The sequence below is a fragment of the Pinus tabuliformis genome, chromosome Q, assembly GCF_031772625.1.
Source record: "Pinus tabuliformis cultivar Carrire ecotype Pingquan chromosome Q, CPIR1, whole genome shotgun sequence".
In the NCBI taxonomy this organism is placed as follows: Eukaryota; Viridiplantae; Streptophyta; class Pinopsida; order Pinales; family Pinaceae; genus Pinus; species Pinus tabuliformis.
Window position 1 is genome coordinate 1,126,360,869 of NC_142296.1, and position 19,374 is coordinate 1,126,380,242.

Below are 19,374 nucleotides of genomic sequence, written 5' to 3' on the forward strand. Positions count from 1 at the left end.
ATCTAGACCTGCACCCTGTTCATGATCTGATTCTGAAACCTGTTCATGGCTAGTATCTGAACTATGGTCATCATGACTATCATTAGAAATGCTATCAAACTGAATGTGCTGAAAATCAGATACATCATCCTGTTTCAATCTACTATCTACATCTAACTGTACAAGAGAGGATTCATTAAACTTTACATCTCTGTTGATGATGATTTTGCGGGTAGTAGGATCCCACAATCTATATCCCTTTGTTCCAACACCATACCCAACAAAGATATACCTTTTTGACTTTGGATCTAATTTAGTTCGCTGATGTTTAGGCACTAGAGCATATGCATCACAACCAAACACTCTGAGTTTAGAATAGTCACAAGGGTGTCCTTTCCATACCTCTTGCGGAATCTTGCAGCCTATCGCCGTTGATGGAGATCGGTTTATCACATAACAAGTTGTTGCCACTGCTTCCGTCCACAACTCCTTTTGCAACCCGACGTTACTCAGCATACTCCTTGCTCTCTCTAGAAGAGTTATGTTCATGTGTTCAACAACTCCATTCTGCTGAGGAGTATAAACCGTGGTCTTATGTCTCTCGATCCCTGCATCCTTGCAATAGCTGTCAAACTCCTTGGAAGTAAACTCACCACCATTGTCAGTTCTTAAACATTTTATTGTTCTACCAGTGTTGTTTTCTACCAATGCTCTAAACTGCTTGAAAACTGAAAAAACATCAGACTTCCTTTTCAACATGTAGACCCACACTTTCCTAGAAAAGTCATCAATGAATGATACAAAATAAGACGAACCACCATATGAAGTTGTAGGAGCTGGACCCCACACATCTGAATGGATATAATCAAGTATGCCTTTACTAGTATGTTTGCCTGTTTTAAACTTTTGTTTACTTTGTTTTCCAAACAAACAATGCTTACAGAAATCTAACTTTCCAGACTTTAGATTTGGAAGTAACTTGCGATCAGCCAAAATTTTTAACCCTCTTTCACTCATATGCCCCAATCTTTGATGCCATAAGTGAATGGAACTACTGTCATGCTCAGACACCGTAGACACATAATCTGACCCTGTACTTCCTTCTAACTGAAATAGATTTCCTACCTTCTTAGCTTTCATAACTAGTAAAATACCTTTGTAAATTTTCATTACTCCACCTTGAATTACAGTTTTATATCCATTTGAATCAAGTGCTCCTAATGAAATCAAATTTTTTCTTAAATCTGGTACATGCCTCACATCAGTTAATATTTTTGTTGTCCCATCAAACATTTGCAGTTGTATACTCCCAATTCCCACAATATTACATGTTACATCATTACCCATGTACACAACACCATCATCAATTGATTTATATGTCTTAAACCATTCTTTATGGATACACATGTGGTTTGATGCACCAGAATCTAACAACCAATGTTGACCATGATTTGACACATTAACTGATAATACTTCATCACTCATACCTGAACCAGATGTCGAACCTGTATCTGTCGTATTTGCCTCCTTCTTCTCTGTCGAAGAATCTGCTTTAGAAGTTTGCTGCTGTCGCTTCCAGCAGTCCTTCTTTAAATGCCCTGATTTGCCACAAAACCAACACTTTAGCTTACTCTTCTTCCCTTTCAACTTTGAACGTGAGTCGCTCAGCCTCCTGGAGTGTCTTTCTTTCGAACGACCTCTAACCATCATAGCTTCTGATGTAGAGGTTTCAGAATGCGACCTTCTCCTTGTTTCTTCCAATAATAAGGATGCAACTACATCATCAAACTCAATAGTTTCTGATGAACTAAGACTTATAGAAGTAACAAAATGATCCCATGATTCGGGCAACGAGCACAATAAAGTAATAGCTTTATCCTCGGATTGAATAGTTACCTCTATACTTTGTAATTGCACAAGAAGAGTATTAAAAGCATTTAAATGATCAGCAATCGATGTACCTTCCTTCATTCGCAAACTGTACAACTGTCGCTTCAGGAGAATCCTATTGGTTAAGGATTTGGTCATGTACAGTTTCTCCATTTTCGTCCACAAACCAGCAGCTGTTGTCTCCGACACGATATTAAACAGGACATCATCAGCTAGACACAGTCGAATAGCACTTATCGCTCTTTCATCCATCTCGGCCCACTCATTATCTGTGATGTTGTAAGGCTGTTTGGATTTGCCCAACAACGTCGTTGCCACACCATGTTGGACAAGCAAATCGTACATTTTCACCTTCCAGATCTCGAAATTATTCTTGCCATTAAACTTCTCAATTTCAAACCGGGCACTTTGAGTTTTCGCCATCTTGTATCAGCAAAAAACACAATAATCTCCAAAAAAAAACTAATGTTTAAATACCAGCAATTAACAAAACAAACTGCCTATTCCTTTTTGCCTTTGCCTTAAAAAAAAATAATCGTGGCCATTGTACCCTGCCAAAGAAGCCGCCTCATAGAATGAAATATCAGGGTAAACACCAAAAAAAAAAATTGGCAGAGAAACTCGCTGGCTTAAGAATGAATAAGAGTCACGTTATTTCGACTCATATCGCTTTCTTGGTTACCTTTATTCTTCTCTAATGGAAAACCGAAATGATTTGCCTGGAGTCATCTTACTCTTATTGCATGTAAGTGGAAAACCTGAAACTGAAACTGCGATTTTAGTCTCTCGTATTACTTTAATAGATGCTGGGTTTTGATCCCTCGGATTACATCAATTAATGCGAAGATGCGTGCTTAGAAAAAAAACGATAACAGGGATCAATAAGCAGTTGTGGAAAACATGAAAGCACATTATATCATTGCACCCGGGAAGATGTCTGTGTGTATATTTGTAGGCATGTGTACAAAATGCAGAGAGCAATTGAAACTCGGTGGTCTACCTCCAATGGAAATGGAGGACTAAAAAATAAGCGTAGACGTCAACATTTAGGCAAACTCTCCGTGTCTCCATCCAATACTCTAACGCTGAACAATAACAACGTTTCCTTAATTGAGTTAAAAGGATAGGCGTAGTTACCCAATACTCTTTCGCAGAACACCCAGCTCCACGCATTAATGGTGTCACGCTGCAAATCAGTAAGCAGCAATATGCACCAGCAGTGATTATACGCACCACTTCACGGATTTGGCACCACGGGTTTGCCACAATGGCGCTTGGCACCACGGTCGACCAGCAACAGTGCGCAGTTCCACTTAACTGAACAACAGTTCAACACAGCAATTGCAAACCTCCAGCATTCAATCAAAAAACATCACCAGCGCTCCACCTCCAGCACGCATCTCCAATACACCACGCAGGTTGGACAGCAGTCCAATACGGCCACGCACCAGCACTTGAATTGATCGGTCCACGCACCAGCAATAAATTGAATAACAGCTCCAGCATTAACACGCGGGACCTCCTCCTCTGCGCCAAGCCTCCAACATGCTCTGATACCAATTGTTGGAGATCAGATGCACAACAAATTAAATCAAATACTCAGCAATTAAATCATACACAGGCAACACAGGAATTAACGTGGTTCACCCAACCAATCTGGGCTACGTCCACCAAACATAGGCATCGACAATTCTTTATTAATCAAACAGGAGATTACATAAACTCTCATACTACATCCAAACCATCCATATGAATACCTGTTATATAGCAAGGAGAATCTAATTGCCTCATAAATCCTCTCAACTCAAATTTAGGATGCATTAACTCCCTCCCAACAAACTGGAGCTAATCTAGGAACTAATTCCTATTGTTGTCATCTACTGAGATTTTGCCTATTTTATTCAAAACAGAAAATCTCAACAGAGGAAATGCTTCTTGTGAGGAAAATCTGCACGAGTCTATGGTTCTAGTTCTACGGCATAGTTGTTGCGGTTTTTCTAGTCTATTTCTAACTACTTCACCGCGTGCATTTAATCAAGAGATTTAAGGCGCAGCTCCGTTTAGTCTTAGCTGATGTTCAGGTCGGTTGACCAATTCCAATGTCCATAAGTTTCGAAAATGAATGTAAGTCTCAGTGTGCATTTAAACAGGAGATCCAAGCCGCAGCTTCTCCTACATGATATCTATGGTCGTTGAACAATCACAGTCTTCAAAATTATAAAAATGATACAAAAAATTGGAAGAGAAAATCAGAAAATTGTATAATCATACTCATAATTATCTTTAATATTATTTAAAATGTTTTTGCCAAAAATGAACAAATTATCTTTTATTCAATGTTGCTACCATAACAAAAACAAATAGAGATTTTGGTTCATGTCTTTTCATAAACTATAATGGAGGTTGAATCTCAATGATTATAATAAAAAAAATCTGTGATCCATATTACATTAAGAAGAGTTTTTTCGGTAGAAATTACATAAGAGAAAATTTTGTCGATGCATTTCGAACTAGCTAGTGTGGTTCATTATCAGGGCAGATGAAGATGCAAATCATGGCACAGGGTTAAATAGAGTGCGATCATCTGCATCTTCATCTGGCCCTGATGATGAACCACACTAGTTAGTTCAAAACGCGCCGGAAAATTTTTCTCCTATGTGATTTCTACCGAAAAAACTCTTCTTAACATAAGAAAATTATCATTTCCTGCCATTAAATTCGTATCAGTTTAACAACTTATATAAAATATAGATTGACAGGTCGTTATTTGACGGCAAACCTCTCATTACCCGGGTTGACGTGTTCACCACCGTAACTGACTTACTTCATCTTGCCTCACGTGTCTCGATGGGTCCACACCTCTGCTCTATCAATGCTCCCATTCGTTGGCTCTTACTACCCTTGTTTCCACCATGGAACGTGGAATAGATCTGCAGATCAGCTCTACCCTATCCTTTAACACGTCCCCAAATCTTCTTTCTACTGATTTTTACGCCGTAAGGCGTTCCCATCTGAAATGGACTCCCCCAGCTGCCCCCGTGTCTTATTGTTCACCCTTAGATGGATGGTGTTAGACGATTGAACGAATTTCGATCGTTGATCGAAAACTAAAATAAAACTGCAATAAAAAACGGGGAGAAAATGGGCAGGTAAAGCGGTTCGGTATGACTCTGAGTCCCTTCATTGTGCGGGTTCGCATGGCATTTGCTAGGTATCGATTACCAGTTCGCGGAAGAGAATCTCAGAGCTGCTCCTGAAATACATTGGAACAAACGCGTACTCGTTGCAATGGTCCCTGCTGCCTTGCGGCAGGTAATGGGGGACTAATAAAATAGCCATGGCAATGGCAGCGAGAAACGATCGTAAGAAGAAAAATGGTGTTGTCATACTCGTTGCAATGGTCCCTGCTGCCTTGCGGCAGGTAATGGGGGACTAATAAAATAGCCATGGCAATGGCAGCGAGAAACGATCATAAGAAGAAAAATGGTGTTGTCAGTGAAACCAGTTCTCGAAATTTCCAACAGATGCAAAGCTACAACAGATACTCTGAAAACGAAAGAAGGGAATGATGGGTTGGTAAAAAGTTTGTGTAAACAGGGTCGGTTGAGGGAATCACTGCGCATTTTGCAGGACATGGTTGAGAATGGGATTTGGCCATACTCCTCTACTTACGATTCTCTGTTGCAGGGATGCCTGAATGTTAAATCTCTTCCAGATGCCAAACTAGTCCATGCCCACATGGTTCAAACGCAATTTGAATGCCAGGATATCTCGCTAGGAAATAAACTGGTTAGTATATACGTTAAGTTAGCGAGCCTCATAGAGGCTCGCAGGGTTTTTGATGAAATGCCTCTGAAAAATGTGGTCTCGTGGACCGCCATGATTGCAGCTTATGCCCGGCACGAGCATGCTCAGGAGGCCTTGGGATATTTTCATGAAATGCAAGATATGGGTTTACAGCCCAATCATTTTACCTTTTCCAGCATTCTCCCGGCGTGTACTGATTTGGAAGTCCTGAGGGAAGTTCATGGTGAAATTCGTAAGGGTGGATTCGAAACGAATGTGTTTGTGGGAAATGGACTTGTGGATATGTATGCCAAACATGGGTTTATTGAGTTTGCACGCGAATTGTTTGACAAAATGCCTCAACGAGATGTTGTCTCATGGAATGCTATGGTTGCAGGCTATGTACAGAATGGACTGGTCGGGGATGCCCTGAAGTTGTTTCAAGAGATGCCCAAACGAGATGTCATTTCATGGAATACAATGATTGCAGGGTATGCGCAGTGTGGGGATGTGGAAAACGCGGTGGAGCTGTTTGAGAAAATGCCTGGACATAATTTGGTTTCATGGAATACTATGATTGCAGGGTATGTGCAGAATGGATATGTTAAAGAGGCCTTCGAGCTCTTTCAGATCATGCCTGAAAGAAATGTGATCTCGTGGAATGCAGTGATTTCTGGATTTGCACAGAATGGGCAAGTTGAAGAGGCTCTAAACTTGTTTAAGACAATGCCTGAATCTAATGTTGTCTCGTGGAATGCAATGATTGGAGGATATTCACAGAATGGGCAAGCTGAAAACGCCCTGAAACTTTTTGGACGGATGCAAATGGTAAATATAAAACCGAATACAGAAACCTTTTGTCATTGTCTTACCTGCATGTTCAGCTTTGGCAGCTCTGGAACGAGGCAGTGAAGCCCATGAAGTAGTAATTAGAAGTGGGTTTCATTCTGATGTGCTTGTGGGAAATACCCTTGTAGGCATGTATGCAAAATGTGGGAGCACAGAAGATGCACGCAAGGTGTTTAACAGAATGCGCCAACAAGACACTGCTTCCTGGTCTGCAATGATTGTAGGGTATGCAATAAATGGATGTGCCAAGGAGTCCCTGGAACTCTTTGAACAAATGCAATTCACTGGCATAAAGCCTGACCGTGTTACTTTTGTGGGTGTTTTGTCTGCTTGCTGCCATGCAGGGTTAGTGGACGAGGGAAGGCAATACTTTGATGTCATGACTCGATTTTATCACATTACTCCTGCAATGGAGCACTATGGCTGTATGATAGACCTTCTTGGCCGGGCAGGGTGCTTGGATGAGGCAAACGACCTTATTAACAAAATGCCATTTAAACCGGATGCTGACATGTGGGGTTCGTTTCTCAGTGCCTGCAGAACGCATAACAATATAGACCTCGGAGAAAAGGCAGCACAACACCTTATTGAGCTGAATCCCCAAAATCCAGCACCGTATGTACTGTTGTCAAACATCTATGCAGCAGCTGGTAGGTGGGATGACATTGGCAGTGTGCGGAACAGGATGAAAGAAAGGAAGGTGAAAAAGAAACCCGGTTGCAGTTGGATTGTTATTAACAAACAGGTCCATGCTTTCCTCGTAGGGGGATAGACTACTCCCACAAAGAGAAACAATTTATGCGAAGTTGAAACTTTGTCTGATCAGATGAATGCTGTGGCATATACAGCCAACGTGGGAATTCTACCAAATGGTTTTGAGGACTAAAAGGATGACGTTCGTTTCCACCATACCCAACATGGGATTTCTACCAAATGGTTTTGAGTAAAAGGATCACGATCTTTCCCACCATAGCAAAATCTGGTCATCGCATTTGGACTCTGGACTTTATAACATGTTCAGTTCTCCTAAGACAGTCGTACATGTACAGAAGAACCTTTTTAAGTTCTAGTCATTGTCACTCTGCTATGAAGTCCATGCCCAAGCTTCTTATGCAGGAGATTGTCGTGAGGGATGCTCATTGTTTCTATTGTTTCAACAAGAAACTGTGTTCTTGTAGAGATAGTTGTGGATGTCTCGAGCATTGAGTGAATGAACCCTGAGTTAGTGAAAAAAGAAAAACCCAGTAAAACAAGCCATAAGCATTGGTTTGCATAATGACCAAGCTTATGCATGTTGGCAAATCTTGCACTGGTGAAGATGGGCAGTGTTCCACTGTGGATTACGACTTGCCTACTAATCAAGCTTATTTACGTAATCAATTATGATTGGTAGCCATGGAATAGCCGTTAAATTTTGGTTGCATGATGACCAAGCTTATATATGTTGGCAATCTTGCATTGGTGATGATGAGCAGTGTTCCTCTGCGGATTATGACTTTCCTACCAATCAAGCTTATCTATATTCTCTATCATGGATGTGTAGCCAAGGAATAGGTGTTATATTTTCTATTTAATATATGTAGCATTTCAATGTCCAGAACATATTTTCACTTTACCATTGTGTTATCAGAGTTATGAAGCACGGTTAAATTGACAGGAAGATACGTACTCATAGGTTGGGAGAACCAGAGAACCATTCTTTTAAGATATTTATGTAACATGGATAAATAAACAGGTAACTATATATTTAGAGAGCTCTATGAGCAAATTTTGGGGATGGCAAACTAAAATTCACCAACATGGAAGTACCATTGCAGTAGTAAAACATGCAATTGGATAATGACAAGAAGCCAAAGATGGTGATGTTTGTAGCAAAGACAAAGGGCGCTATTACATGTAGGGATTTGGAGATTTGGATTCAAAGCCAACTTCCAAATTAATAAAGCTTTTGGTATAGGGAATTTTTTATAATGTACTTATATTTCGGATCTGTTATGTATGTGGGTGTAAATAAACAGTTTTTGATTGTATTTGAAGATAGAATAAATCCGTAATTGTATAAATGTATTGATAGATAAATAATTGATAGAATGATGAATACTACAATGAGGGCGCTCGTTATAAATATCTAAGTCGGGTGTTCTTCCACTAATGGACATATTTTTTTAATAAGACATTTTTCATCTAAGTAATTAACTATTTATTATGTTTACGCCGTAAGGCGTTCCCATCTGAAATGGACTCCCCCAGCGCCCCGTGTCTTATTGTTCTGCCTTATTGTTCACCCTTAGATGGATGGTGTTAGACGATTGAACGAATTTCGATCGTTGATCGAAAACTAAAATAAAACTGAAATAAAAAAACGGGGAGAAAAGGGGCAGGTAAAGCGGTTCGGTATGACTCGAGTCCCTTCATTGTGCGGGTTCGCATGGCATTTGCTAGGTATCTTCATTGTGCGGGTTCGCATGGCATTTGCTAGGTATCGATTACCAGTTCGCGGAAGAGAATCTCAAAGCTAAGAGCGAGCTGCTCGTGAAATCGAACCCTGTTCGCAAGAATTCCCAAAGATCCATATGACCGAGCCATTGCTTGTTTCTGGGCTGCCTTTGTAGACGATAAGGTAATTTAGTTCATTCTTACTGTTATTCCAATCTTTTATAATGTTAATCCTTGTGATCTACGGATCAGGACAGATGACAGGCAACATGGACTATTGGGTCAAATCTTGAGATTTATTGGTTGCGCGGCGGGCAACAATGGAGTCTATGGTAAAGCCTTGCGAGGTCATGAAAAGAAAAGGAGATACCCACAACAAAGAATTGCAGATTGGAAAAAAGCATTGCTTGAGGTTTCACACTTGCGGTTTGGAGCTAAAGGCATATTATGGGTAAGAACTTTTAGTCTCTGTGTCCCTAATAGTTTGATTGTACTGATAAACGAAGTTTTTCGCACTCACGTTTGGTTTTACTGTGAATAACCAGCGACGAAGGCAAACTCCTGGAGAACGTAGTTCAATTGGTGGAAGAAAAAATTAGAAAGCCTCAACTGTTTGTAGCTGAATATCCAACTGGTTTGGACGAAAAGCTACAAGATTTTGAGAAAACAGTGATGCTGCAGCAGCGACCCAGCGTGGAGACCAAGGTTGTGGGGATTGTGGGTTCTGGTGGTGTAGGGAAGACAACCTTGGCATTAGAGTTCTTTAACCGCAACAGGTCAGCCTACCGTGGATCTTGTTTTTTGGAAGATGTGAGAGCCGAAACTTCTTTAATTTCTGTGCAAAATAAACTCCTCCAAGGCTTGACTTCAGGGGATCTGGCAGTTAGTAACATTGTTGAAGGTAAATCAGAGCTTTCTCATCGTCTCTTGGGTTCTAAAGCTCTCGTAATTTTGGATGATATCGATGATGCCGGGCAGTTAAAAGCATTATTTTCACCTCTGAAAGAGGCCCTTAGTTCCGATAGCTTAATCTTACTTACATCTCGCAATAGGGATTTTCTTTCAAGTAACGGAGTCTCGTCCATTTACAAGCTGTCAGGCCTCGACAGAGAACAGTCACAAAGCCTTTTCTGCATGCATGCCTTTCAGGAGCCTCAACCCCGTGCGGGATTTGAAGAAGTGGTTACAAAGTTTTTGGATGCGTGTGATGGATTGCCTTTGTCTCTCGAAGTGCTTGGGTCTCATCTTTCTAAAAAAGATTTAGAGTATTGGGAAGCCCAATTGCTGAAAATATCAGATTTAGTACTTCCCCCGGAAATACAAAACAGTCTTAAGATTAGCTACGACCGTCTTGACCCCCAGGAAAGAGAGGTATTCTTAGATATTGCCTGTTTCTTAATAGAAGAAGATAAAGATCTGGCCATAAGCATATGGGACGGATCTGGATGGGAAGGAAGGCTGAATCTTCAGAACCTAGAGTACAAGTGTATTCTGGAGATCGACTGTCAAAACCGTATAAAAATGCACAATCACCTCAGAGACTTGGGCAGAGATTTCGCTGATAGAGAACTTCCGAGATGTCATCGTCGTCTTTGGCGCCCCACTGACGGCCTTTTTTGTAATGCGGTTATACAACCAAATGTACGTGTTTGAATCAAAATGTTAGTTCTGAAAATTTTACAAGTTATATATTGTTAATACTGTTTGGATTTACGAGTAAGTCCATATGGTTTTCTAACAGTTTTCAGATAATAATTCAGGTGCGCGGGATAAACAGGGTTCAAGGAATACCTGACCAGTTGTTCCACAACTCTTTGCAGCCTTATGTTGATATGAGCACGTTGCACCTATTGAGGGCCGAAGGTAATTGTTTGAGAAGCATATCCGAGTTTCTGAAACAAGCGGATCAGGTTCTATGGCTTTGCTGGAGTAAGTGTCCAGACACTTCCCTGCCTTCTTGTCTTCGAATTCGGAATTTGAGAGCTTTACAAATGACCGGTGGCGAATTGGAAACATGGTGCCATAGTGAAAGTGTGGTAAAGAATGCTTCTTTTTTTCCCCTTTTTGGTTGTTGTCCAGAATACTCAAAATTTACGGTTGCTAATTTTGTAGATGTATTATTAAATTAAATTGAAAAAGGTTCAAAGATAAGAGAGAAAAAATGTAGCCCCAGGGGCATTTCAATTCGTTAATAAGTTTGTTGAAACAACACAGATTCAGATTCAAATCCCCTATAGTGAGTCGTTTAGGGCTTGAACCCAAGAAGCAACAGGCTGCTAGTACAAAAAGAAAGAAAGAAACAGATAAAAAAAATGTATATGCATCTGAAAATTTTTTGCTTGCCAACAAGTTTTTAATGTATCTCTCCGATACTGTAGCTGTCATTCCGCTGTTCAATGTGCGTTGATTAGGAATGTAATAGAAACCATAATGAAAAGGAAGCTTTGGTATAGAATGTAATAGAAACCAGAATGAAATGCAATTAATTTTTTGGAAAGATCCTTTATACCTAGTATAAAGTGTTGCATAAAATACAAAACTTGTAAAGAGTAATTTTATACGGGACCTTGCTGCATTTTGGAAAACAATCCGGAATGTGAATGGTTCTGGGCTTCAAATTCTGTTGTTGGTTCAATATTATGAGTTATCTCGGAACCAATTTTTTTTAAATAAAAAACGCCATTTTTTTAAAATAAAAAACGCTTCTGTATTAATAAAAATAAAAAAAAACAGATAGTAAATATAACATATTTCTTGATTACAGGTGGCTTCCACAGCATTCATTACCTCGAAAAAAAAAGTGAGGTCTCGGCTTGCTTGACATCGCATTGGGTGGTTTGTCAGTGATTGTCAGTGATTATCAAAGGCTACCGATAGCGTTTTAATAGATCCAGAGAAAATGCCATTGCTGAGCGCATGGATTGATCGATTCTATAAATCCGATGGACTGAAAGAAGTAATCCCTGATTTTGCCAAGCTGCCGGAATTTATGTCCACTAGGAGAGCCAGTATGATCACCGCCTACAGCTAAATAGGGCAAACTTAGCACAGACAGAGGTTGTATTTGTTAAAGTACATTAAATTTAGGTAGTCGAGTCAAGTTAAATTTAGAAAGTAGCCAGATCCAGCCAATCTGGCAGAATGTATATCCATTAGGAGAGCGAATCTTTTGGGTATGATATCACCACCTACTGCAAATTAGGGCGAACTATGCCGGCCTTATAAATGGAGGACAAGCAGAGAGATTTTATTTAAGATGAGTTTATCACCTACGTCAAGAAGTAAGATCACCCAGTAAGTTATTATAATTAAATCCAAATAGTGAAGGGAATAGTGATAATAATCAGAATAGTGGAAGTAGTCAATCAAGATCTAGGATGCCAAACAAATCAATCAAAAGTTTCATAGTGTGGAACTACGTAGAGAATGGTAATGGACGTTGATCCTTCTATGCGAATTACGTTCTTTCACTGTGTTGGATCGGAGGATCCCAAACAACATATTTTTGTATGTGAAGAAGTTTGGAATGTTAAATAGGTACTAGATGAATAGAAAAAGGTGGCACAATTGCATACCACTATTAGACCACATGTTAACATGGTACATGAAATTAAAGAACATTGTGCCAGGAGGGAGAGGTAGAGGATTATGGGAGATCAAGAAAGCAAAGGAGTTTCGAAAAAAAACCAAAGTCTAGTGTATCACATAGGTCAAGGAGATTGAGCAGTACGTTAGTGAGTCAATATGGGATTAAAACCATACATTCAAAGAATTATTAGAATTATTATCATTTCCAATTCCTAGTGTGTTGCATAGAGAATCATTCATTGTAATTTCATTTCCCAATATACATGTTTTGTGGAGAACCTACATTAACTTAGTACATTGGAACTTAATTATTTAGATCCTCCTGGTGGCAATCTAATTATCATATGTACCATTTCCATGGATAAATCATGTGATTGATGTGATGTTATTAATTCTAAATGTAACTAAAGTGAATTGTAATGCACTCATGTGTATTTAAGTCAAGATTGAGTATATGAAAAATAATCATGTGATTGATGTGATGTTATTAATTCTAAATGTAACTAAAGTGAACTGTAATGCACTCATGTGTATTTAAGTCAAGATTGAGTATATGAAAAATTTAAGGGTCATGTATTAAATACTAATAAAAGAATTTGTTGTGGAAAAATGGCATTGCCACAGTAATATAAATCATAGCAAAGATCTTCATTCATATATATATAGATATAACAAGTATGTACTATAGAGATTTATTTATCTCAATGATAACTTGAGATTCTCCTGTATGTAAATGAAAAATTAATAGATCAATTTAATCTTAATTTTGAGAGAATTGATTATTTTTAATAATGAAATATTTTTTGATTATTTTTAATAATGAATTTTTTTTTTATTATTTTTAATAATGAATTTTTTTTTAATTATTTTTAATAATGAAATATTTTTTTGTGATATTATTTTTAATAATGAAATATTTTTTTATGATATTATTTTAAATTAAAATTTAAATCAAATTTATATTTTCATAATATATATTTTTATGCATAAGAGGTTGAAATAAAAATATTTTAATTAAAATAGAAATTAAAATATTTTTTTATTACTATTTTTTTATTAATATTTATAGATATTCTATTTAAATTTCATATTAACATTAAAATAATTATACATGTTTAATTATTTTATTATTTATATAGAATTATGAAGGAATTATATATTTCTTTTATATTAGGTTATAAAAAAATATATTTCAATACAATAAATAGTTAAAAGAATTAATTAATCTACTTCTCTCTTATCAAATAATGTAAAGTTAGTTAAAAGAATTAATTAATCATTTTCAATAAAATATCTACTTTCCACTTCCTCTGGGTACGTTACTTGGAAATTATCTATTCGAAACTCTGGGTGAAAGAGAAGAGCTTTTTAGCTCTGCACAGATGGTTTATTGGTTTTAATCCGCTTCGTTGCACGCCCCAAAACAATTACATTTGGCCAAAATTGCCTGGCCTGCCTCTTGAACTGTGGACCAAAGTTGAACTGTGGACCAAAGAATCTATGGAAAAAATAGGAAATGCTATTGGGCGATTCATATACGTCGATCCTAGGTGTATTGGGGCAAAAGACAAGCAGGTGGCCTAGATTCTCATAGAAAAGGAATTCAAAGGGGGTTTTCCAGAGTCTATTGATTTAACTTGGGAGCTGTCCAAAATTCAACAATGATTAGATTATTGGGGCGTCCCATTTAGGTGTTCAAATTGTCACAAAACTAGACACATTTTTCGTAATTGTCCTCGTTGCCCCAATGGTAAACAGAAGAAAAAGTTCCATGCTGTAAATATTCCTGTTTCGACATATGAAAGAGAAAATTCGGCATATGAATGGCCTAACACCATGGAGGTCTATCGGGCTCCAGTCAGAACTAATGACGTCCTATCCTCGCCGAAAGGCCGTTCCCTAGATTGATCTGCCAGTCTTCCGCAATCTCGATCTGTATTTGTGAACCATACAAATCGTAATTCTAACTATTTTTCTGATCGACCCCGTTCTTCCACTGTTTCTAAAACTCCCTCGCTGTCCTTTTTTGACCTATCGGCCAGAGTAACGGGCTTCTCCAATATTTCTCCACCTCATGAATTGGAACCAAACCCTGAGATTCCCCTCCCTCCTGCATCTTCTAAGCCTCCATGTATTGATCCTGCGTCTGCCCATATTCAATACATATCTTCATCACCCCAATCCCCTTCCTCTCACATTCCACCCATCCAAAGATTCCCGTCTTCCCCCTCACTTGGTCGCTCTTTTGATATAAATAATAAATCTCCATATATAGCTCACTCCCCTAAACCTCCATCCCTTGGACATGTACCTGACCATAAAGGTAAGGCTCCATATATCCCTATTTCCCCTCCACTATCCCCTCGAACCTCTCCCCGTAATTCTTTTGATCAGGATATTGACCTCCTTAAAAAAGCGTCTTTAAAATTTCAACCATTAACTGTCCATCGACCCAATCGTTCCCCCTTGCCCAATATTAGCCCTAATTCAGCTAGAAACATAACTGTCCGCCGCAAAGAGAAGCGTGGTAGTAGACACTTTCGGGGTAGGAAGGGAAGACAGGACTCGTCAACCCGAGATCTTTCCTTAATTGAAATTCCTATTACAGAAATTGCAGCTGAAGATATTCCTCTTAAAAGGCCTCTTAGAGCACGTCGGCCTAATGATTTTCCCAAATGATCGACATTCTATCAATGAACATTCGGGGCCTTGGAGCTGACCCCAAATTTCTGGCCCTAAAAAAACTTTTTGTCTCTTCAAAATCTAAAATGCTTCTTATACAGGGAACCATGCACGATAGCTCACAAACCATTTCTTACTTCAGGCGGATGTTACCAACATGGCATATGGTCGCTTCAAATGCTGTGGGCATGTCTGGAGGACTAGCTGTATTATGGGACCCTAAATGGATTACGACTGCTGCTTTTCAATGTTTCACTGGCATTCTTGTGCTGGCCCATTTCTGTGGATCTTCAGACCCCGTTCACATATTGAATATTTATGCTCCATATAAAAACCAGTACCCTTTCTGGAATTATCTTCTTTCTTCTGAACTACTTGAAATTGACTCTTTGATAATTGGTGGAGATTTTAATTGCACCTTTTGTAATGACGAAATATGGGGCAATGGAAAGAAATATGATCCGATGGGGAGATTCATTCGGGAATCTATTATACAAAATAATTTTATTGATATCTTGCCTATTGGTCAGGGACCAACTTGGGACAATGGGCGATCCAACAATTCCTTCCTGGCGAAAAGATTAGACAAATTTATCTACCATGAAAGACTGACAGAAAGATATGGGCCTCCTACCATGAACATCATACCATCTTTCATATCTGATCACCGCCCCATTTCTTTTCAATGGAAATATGCTGGACGCAGATTTGGATATCCTTTCAAGTTCAATTGTGCATGGCTTGCTGTTGGTCAATTCAGCAAATTTATAAATGATACATGGAAGCTATCTCCCATGCAGGAAAATGACTCTTCCCGGCAATTCCTTGATCGCCTGCAATTTCTTCAAAAGGAGGTTAAAAAATGGCAAAAAGAGAAATCGGCCTCCAATAAAAAGGAGCTGAAGGACATATGTAGGAAACTGGAGTACTTATCTACACTTTTTAAAAATCCCTCCATGACATCCACCATCAGAAAACATATATGGGATTTAGAAAAAAGAAAACAAAAGATATTAGAAGAAGAGGCCTCTTGGAGGCTCAAAAGTCGAGCATTATGGCTCAGAGAGGAAGATAAAAACACCAAGTTTTTTCACAGGTTTGCAAATAAGAGAAGGGATACAAACGCTATTTGGGAGATCAAGGATGAGGAAGGAAATTCTCACTCCTCACAGGAGGCTATTTCTAGAGAAGCTGTGAAATTTTACAAAAGGGCTTACAGTGAGGATTCTGTCTGTGATATTGAGGATATTCTATGGGGAATAGACCCATACCCCACTATGTTTGATGAAAGTCTAAGCAAAGCTCTATTTGGTGAAGTTTCAAAAGAAGAATTATTGGCAACAATGAAATCATTCCAGAAAGACAAGTGCCTTGGGCCAGATGGGTGGACCACCGATTTCTTCATCCACTTCTTTAAATTATTCAAGACAGATATCCTAAAGATGGTCGAGGAAATGAGAACACAGGGTTTCATAAGCCAAAAAATCTCCTCAACATATATCGCTCTAATTCCAAAGAAAAAGTTCTCCTCCACATTTTCAGATTATCGTCCAATCTCATTGTGCAACGTATTATACAAGGTCATATCAAAGATTATAGCTATTCAAATTAGAAACACTCTATCTCTACATCTATCTCCAGAGCAACACGGGTTTCTTAACGACAGAAATATCTTAGAAGCAGTGGCTCTCACTCAAGATTTATTACACTCAATGCATAGCAGGAAAATAGAAGTTGCTCTTTTAAAATCGACCTTAAAAAGGCATATGACTGTGTGAACTGGGGCTTTATTCGATGCCTACTAGCTAGGATTGGCCTAGATGTTAAGTGCATCAAATGGATCATGGCCTATGTGGTGGTAGTAAATTATGCAGTCCTAATTAACGGTGTCCCAACTCCTTTCTTCAAAGCGGCCAGGGGCTTACGTCAGGGTTGCTCCCTATCTCCACTCCTTTTCATTCTAGTTATGGAATCTCTGAGCCTACACATAAAGAAAGCGATCCAACAAGAGATATACAAGCCTCTCCCCATTTGCAGGGATATATTCATGTCGCATAATCTTTTTGTTGATGATATCCTTCCGTCAGCCATACTGTGCAAATCAACATGGATATGTATCTATGAAATCTTTGGGAGATTTCAAAAAGCCACCGACATGTATATCGACGATTTAAAATCTTCATTCTATGTCGCTGATGTGAATGGAGGTATAATCACATTTCTAACAGATCTTTTCAACATTAAAGCATTTCCTATCCTGAAGGGCTTCAAACATCTGGGATTCAATTTGAAACCTGTGGGTTACAGATTGGCCGACTGGTCATGTATTCCAAATCGGTTCTATAAGAAAATATCTACATGGGAATACAGGTGCTTATTAATTGGAGGTCGCGCCATTCTCACACAATCCCTGCTGCTACAAATCATGGTTTATTGGGCACACCTTTTCTATATCCCTTCATCTACTATTAACAGTTTAAACAGAATGATAGCTAATTTCATATGGGGAGGACAGAAGGAGAAGATAAAATATCACCTCAGCAAGCTTTCGAAGTTGACACGGCCAAAAAATATGGGAGGTTGGGGCATATTGGATTTACACTCCTTTAGAAGAGCCCTTCTATGTAAATCAATGTGGAAAGTGATTATGGATGAATCCAACTGGAGCAAAACCATTAGAGCTAAGTACATGGATGAGCAAGACATGACATATTGGTATAGACAGCGCTCCACTAGATCCACCAACGGCTCATATATATGGAGAGGTTTTAAAAGATTGGAGTCGTTCTTTAGAAAAAATTTGATTTGGAAATTCCAATCCGGATCCAATATTATCATTGGATTTGATGAATTCGCAGGTATGGGAGAAAAGATCCGTATCTCCTCTCAACTTTTGAGAAATTTACACAGCAGGGGATATTTCTTTTGGGCCAGTGCAATAAAAAAATGGGATGGTGTTATTCCAATCTGGAAAACTGCTACAGAAATGCAATTACCCGGTGCTCTGGAATCCCAATGGAATGCTATCACTATTTCATTGCAATCGCGTGGATTGTATCGCTCGTCAGATAGGGATTGCCTCGTTTGGAAAGGTCTCAGTGGTGCATCGGCTATATATGCAAAGCATATATATCTCCAAATTTTATTATCAGAGTCCGATACATATCATAATATTTTCCCCCCAGCGTTTTGGAAATTTGGATGCCCTTTAAAAATCATTATTTTTTCTTGGCTGGTTTTTCATGACAGGAATCTCACTTGGGAGAATCTCCAGAAGCGCAAATGGTGTGGGCCTGCCATATGCCCCCTTTGTAGATCAAATTCTGAAAATAATTTGCATATTTTCCTACAATGTCCTCAATCCCAGTTGATTTGGTAGAACTTAACTACTGACTTTGGTTTCGTCATCGTCAATGCTCCTTCTATCTATGAGGCTTCCAAAGCACGGAGCAACATGTACTGCAAGTGGAGGCCCATTTCTTTGTTAACAATCTGGGCCATATGGAAATGGCAAAATCGAATGATTTTCGATTCCAAAAGGGAACCGTTTTATAAATTTTTCGAATCTATCCTTTGTTTATATGAAGCGCTAGCTTAGCCATGACATCCCAAAGTCAGACAAGGAAGGAATCAACAGCCCAACGATGCCTATGGATATCCCTGTGCTTTTTTAAAATACACATAACTAATACTTTCAACTGTAACTCATTATCATCCACCCTTTCTTTCAACAACGTCCATTCACATGTCGCTATTCTTCCACAACCTATTATTATTTACAAAATATCCATTTTCAGAATACACATAACTAGCTATTGCAATTGTAACCCATTATCATCCACCATTGCTTTCAACAATGTCCATTCACATGTCCCTATTCTTCCCCACTCTATGCCTTACGGCGTTTCCTTTGCAACATAAGATGCAAATGCTAGTTTTAGGGTTATCTTCAAGCGGGAAGAAAGGATCTGCAGATCAGCTCTACCCTATCCTTCAACACGTCCCCAAATCTTCAGCGGGAAGAAAGGATCTGCAGATCAGCTCTACCCTATCCTTCAACGCGTCCCTGAATCTTCCTTCCACGGAGTTTTTTGAGGGTTATCTTTCGGCAGGAAGAAAGGATCTGCAGATTAGCTCTACCCTATCCTTCAAAGCATCCCCAAA

At 38.9% G+C, this 19,374-nt stretch overlaps 1 pseudogene; it reads left to right on the forward strand.

Moving 5' to 3' along the window:
* Positions 1–5,002: 5,002 nt before the first annotated feature.
* Positions 5,003–8,036, forward strand: LOC149223497 (pentatricopeptide repeat-containing protein At2g13600-like; annotated as a pseudogene).
* Positions 8,037–19,374: the final 11,338 nt, after the last annotated feature.